General features: G+C 46.4%; 1 pseudogene; it reads left to right on the plus strand.

The window, feature by feature from the left end:
• Nucleotides 1–5,327: 5,327 nt before the first annotated feature.
• LOC127190219 (uncharacterized) lies at nucleotides 5,328–5,483 on the plus strand (annotated as a pseudogene).
• The last annotated feature ends 319 nt before the right edge of the window (nucleotides 5,484–5,802 follow it).

Consider the following 5,802-nt stretch of genomic DNA (forward strand, 5'->3'; position numbering starts at 1 on the left):
TATCCATATATGCAATGGAGTATTATACGACCGTCAAAAAAGTAAGATGGTAAGTCTATGGATACTAATAAGAAAGCAGAGCAATAATTAAATGAAGGAAGGTATTCATGGTTTTGTAAATTTGCTAAACTACGTGTATTGATAAAGATACGTGAAAGGATCTTGAAAGAGTTTATAGTAATCTGTTAAAAGAAAGCAAAACATTTCTCTCTCTCTCTCTCTCTTCTTACCTCCTGTCCCCCGGTAGAGCCTAGAGGACAACTTCAGCTCTCATTCCTCAGGTGTCATCCTCTTTGTTTTTATGACATGGTCTTTCATTGGCCTGGAACTTTCCATAGGCTAGACTAGTTAACCAGTGAACCCTAGGCCTGTCTCTATCTCTCCATTCTGGTATTACAAGATGTACCACCATGCCTTTTCTAGGTGCTTTGGGGGTGATGAACTCATGTCCTCATGCTTGTAAGGTGACAGCTTGCACCATCTGAGCCATCCCCCGCCCCCAGCCCTCCATTCTGATCCTTACATTTCTCCTTAGTGGTTTTTGTTAAACCATCAAGGAAAATAGCAATTAAAAGCTAGAAATAAATGTAAAATTCTTAAGGTTCTTCCCTCAATCCCACATTCTGTATGACCGGCAAAGTCAAACTGTGTACCCCAAGAACAGAAAGGGATGGTGGTGGTGGAGTCACTAACTGGATTCAGGAGCCAAGCAAGTTTAGGGTGACAGGAACACTCAGTTTTCAGCTGAGTGTCAATTCATTCAGAGGGAACTTTCAAATGCAGGATTAAGAAAAAGGCCTGAGGGAGGGCAACCATCACAATCGGTTCCCTTTGTCCTCTCTCGGAGGGCTGATGAAGGCATTAGCCAGCCAGGGACTAGGGGTGGTGAATAAATAGCTCTGGACAGGAAGTGGCCAGTTGGGTAGGAAACATGGCACAGAAAGCATAGGAATAAGTGCTTTGTGCAGTGAAGAGCCCAGCGGCAGCTGTGGGACGACATGGGTCACTGTGGTGGGGTGAGAAACCGCAGGTCTGGGACCTGGAAATTTGGCATTGCTTATCTCTCTGGTGCATCAGATGAAAAAATCAGATAATGACTTTGAGTCTCATTTTCATTTGGAAGTGAGATGGTTGTTGTCCGCCTTCCTGGGATTGTGACGAAGGTTAGCTTTAAATATGGATGAGGAATAGTTCAGACATAGATGGCATGCATGAGTACATTAGTTCTTCTGCCACTTGTGTAGTGTGCTAGCTAACCGGAAGCAGTTGTGGGACCAGAACTCTGCTCCTGAAGACAAAAAAGACAAAATCATCACCATCGTCGCCGTCATCATCATCATCATTGTTGTCGTTTTCATTGTCATCATCGTCGTCATCGTCATCCTCATCCTCATCCCAGGCCTGTGGTTTTCCAATAAAATGCAGGATGCCCAACTAAATTCGAGTTTCAAATAACAGCGAATGATTTTACTAGAAGCACATCCTGTGCAGAGTGAGCACAAGTTAGCGCCGTGTTCCTCCCCAGACCACTCGTTATCTTCCTGTCGTTGACTCCTCCTTTCTAACTGATGCCTCTCCACAATCTCTGGCCTGGCCTTTGCTGTGTGAACTAAGCAAAGATCTCCAAGGTTGAAGGTGAAGCATATTCTTTCCCTCCCATGCTGGGGACACACTAACTCCAGGTGTGACTCAGACTTCCAGAATGCCACTTAGCATCCCCCATCCGTATCCCACCCCTTGAGTGCCGTTTTTCTGCCCTGGATTCACTAGGCTGCAGAAAGAAAATGTTAGACTTATTTGAGGTAGTTAAAAAAGAACAAAGAGAATTTAAGCCTGCCTGCCTCCCTCCCTCCCTCCCTCCCTCCCTCCCTCCTTCTTTCTGAAGGTGGTAGGATATTAATGTGTGCTCAGGAATATGAGCACATGTGCAATCCTGCCTTGGAAGCCAGAGTCAGTGCTGGCTATCTTTCTCAATGGCTCTCCATCGAATTTTTAAAGCCAAGTCTTTCACTGTCTTAGTTTGTTTTCTCTTGCCGTGATAAACCCCATGACCAAAGCATCTTGGGGAAGAAAGTGTTTTTTGTTTTTTTGTTTTTTTGTTTTCAGCTTCTACCTTCCAGTCTATTCTGAAGGGCAGTTGGGGCATGAGTTCAAGCAGGAACTTGGAGGCAGGCACTGACGCAGAGGAAGGCAGGTGCTGGGTGCTGGCTTGCTCTCCATGGCCAACTCAGCCTGCTTTGTGTGTTGCTCGGTTTTCACTACTTAAATATATATGGATACTGAGCCTGCAGATGAGTCTGTGTAGTATGTGCATACTGCGCCCGAGGAGGCCAGAGGAAGGCACCTGATGCCCTGGGGCTGGAGGGATAGATGATTGTGGGTAGCGGGAATCAAACCCTAGTCCTCTGCAAGAGCAGCTAGTGTTTGCAGCTGTTGAGCCATCTCTCCAGTCTCTTCAGCCTGCTTTTCTTATACACCCCAGGACCACCTTCCCAGGGCTGGGCCCTTCCAAATCAAGAAAATGGCCCCCCCCCAGACTTGTCTACATGCCAGGGCAATGGAAGCATTTTCTCCAAGTGAGGTTTTCTCTTCCCAAAATGACTCTAGTTTGTGTCAAGTTGGCAAAAACAAACAAACAAACAAAACCCCAAACCAAACAAAAAAGAAGACAACAGACTCCCAGAGCCTTCCAGGCTAGGCTGACTCTGCTTCCACAGGGCTGGAACTAGAGATATTAAGATGAACCTGGCTGTTTACCCAGGAGCTGGACTCAGGCCCCCTGACTAGACAGCCAGCACTTTGCCAACTGTGCCATCGGTCCAGCTAATGCCCGCCTTTAAAGAGGGAAATAAGTTTAAATTTGGCCGAGCTTTTCCTGGCTGTGTTTTGAAAAGGAGGCACTTTTCTAAACAGTGGTCGCCCCCTGTCATTTTTCTCCCACTTGACTCTTTCTTGTTCAACTTTTTAGTGAGCTTCAAGGGCTCGCTAGCCACAAGGTAGAAACAACATTGCTCCGGTGTTTGCTCAAACAGGACAGCATCAGAGAAAGAGCAAGATGGTAGCTGTAGCGCACATCAGCAGCAGTGTCCTTTCTCTGAGTGAAAATCCAAATATTTTTTATGGCATTCTTTGGTAAAATTATACACTTGGATTACAAAGAGGGATTGTGGCCAGGCACCGCTTAGCATGTTGAACCGCAGCCATGGCTGTGCCAGGGAGAGGATCAATTCCGGTTAAACAAAGAAATCAGCAGCAGAAAACACTTTTAAAAAAAGAAAGAAGAAAGGAAACCAGAGTCTCTTTGAAAGAAAAGTGGAATTTTCAGTCTACCTTATTCATTAAAGTTCGAAGCCGCATCCCTTTAACGAGCAGCCCAAGGGTGGGGAAATTGCCTTGAACAGCTAAATTCCAGGGGGCTTTGGCACCATCCCCACCACACGATGTCAGATGGTAATTGTATGGAGTTTCTCCCAATGAATAGGAAGTGATCAAAGATAACACTGCCTGGGAAAGAATTAAAATAATGTAACATTGCGCCGAGTTCTAGCCAATGCCAATCATCACATGGGCGGATGCACAAGGGGCCTTCAAAGCTCAGCCTAGCTGCGCTGCGCCATTCACAATATAATGACCAGCTTCAGTGGGGCTCAAATAAAAATGCAGAAGCATGCACCCACTCATCTGGCCAGAATGGTGGAGTGTGAGCGCAGCTCTTTAAATAGATCTCAGAGCCACAGCCTTCATTTACAACGCTTATTAAACGCTGGGCTCCAGGAAGTGGATTAATTCATAAAACTCCATAGGACTGTGATTTAACAATGGACATGCTGTCTGTGAGGAGCATCGCAAAATTCGGGTGCAATTGGGGAAAACGTAAAGCAAAGAGGACTTCCATAATTGCCTGATCACCCCTCTCTTCATAAAGGATTGGAGAGGGGAGTACAGGAATTGAATTCTTCATTGTGCAGAAAAGAGTTCCTGGCATATAATGCTAGACAGAACCGTTTGCTGGAAAAAAGTGTTGGTTTATTTACATGCTAAACAGCAGCACTTTTCAACTCTCACCGACAAGTTGAACAGCTTAGTAAGTGGGAGAAAGGAAGCCAAGCCCCCTGTTCCAGAGAGAAACAGAACAAGACAGACAGGAACCATCACTGTTCTAAGCACCTTGACTCCATCGTTGTACAATGGGACACTCAGTTTTTCTGCGCATCACCAAAGAGGTCATTAAAAACCAAGAATCATAGCATCGTAATGAATAAATTGGACTTCGCGTTCAAAGGAGGCATGTGATCTGGAGAAATTGGGGACACATGTCCTACAGCTGGACATCTCTGGAGCGAAACTCTTTAAAAAAAAACCACAGGGAAAGTTACATCTCGCATCCTGCAGAGGACTCACAGACAAGGACCCTGTGCACAAAGAGAAGTGGGACAAGAGCTGCTGAACCCATTGAACTGTTGTTATTTGGTAAACGAGAGCTCTGAATAGAGACAGGAAAGGAGCCAGGGCGCGGACGGCACCTCCAACTGCAGTTGTTCCCATGCAGGGACAAGAATAAAACAAGCCGGCTTTGCTTGCATAGTGTCTCCGGTTCTGATCTGGTCCACCTTAATCAAGGCATAGCCTTTTGCCCCTCCCTAGAATGTGGGTTTTTACGTTTTGGTTTTAGAACAAGTGAAACTTCAGTAAGTGTATATGTCTGACAGATAACAGGAGGAAGCTGCTGGGGAGCACGAGATACCCCACTATTACCCCCAGGATACCCAGGTATTATCTTCACACGTTGTTGAAACTCTGGGCGGCTAATTCTAAACTGTATGCCTTTCTTTACCCTAGAGATAGTCTTTAACAATGATTTTCTAAAACATGAGAGAGAGAGAGAGAGAGAGAGAGAGAGAGAGAGAGAGAGAGAGAAACACACACACAGACTGAGACGGAGAAACACACACACACACACACACACACACAGGGGGGGAGGGGCAGATTTCATTGTTTTTTCTTTAAAACAAACTGGCAGAATCTGTGGAGCTAGGTTGGTGGATACGAGAGCTTGCTATGTGAGCCTGAGGACCTGAGTGTGAATTCCCAGCACCCACAAAAAAATGGGCATAACTGTGTGTGTCTATGAGCCCAACAATTGGGGGCCGGGGAAGGGTAGATCCTGGGAGCTCACTGGCCAATGAGACTGGTAAAGACAGTGATGGTCCTGTCTCAGGCACTAGGATGGAAATCAACAGAGGAGGACGCCAAATGTCCTCCTCTGGCCTTTGTATGTGTGCACACTATACCACAAACACACACACAACAAAAAAAATAAATAAATGACTACCCCTGGGAAGACTTGCAGGTGTGGCTGCTGTGTGACTGCAGGTGTGGCTGCTGTGTCACAGGTGCATCTGTAGGTGGCAGAGAGAAGGGAGGCTGTGTCCACACTCAGCGTTCTGACCTGTGAACATCTGAATGATTAGTAGCCTAACATTCCCTCTTGAAAGAAAGCAAGCCTGAGACGACCACCAGTCTAGCACCAGGGGGCTCGGACACAGAGCTAGCCTGAGACCAAGCCAGTTGAGTGTTGCACAGGCCCCGACGCCACCAGGACCAGGGGTAATCCAGAGACTAAAGGAACCTCTCCTAGGACTGAGGGCCCTGGGTGAGAGTGAGCCTGAGAAACAGTGCATATATGAGGCCAGCCTGGGCTACAGACTGAGACTCCGTCTCAAAGACAAAGAGAGAATTCACTTAAGAATCTTCATGGATGGTGCTGGGGTTGCAGTTCAGGAGAAAAGCACTTGTTCAACA

Source organism: Acomys russatus, chromosome 5 (assembly GCF_903995435.1).
Source record: "Acomys russatus chromosome 5, mAcoRus1.1, whole genome shotgun sequence".
In the NCBI taxonomy this organism is placed as follows: Eukaryota; Metazoa; Chordata; class Mammalia; order Rodentia; family Muridae; genus Acomys; species Acomys russatus.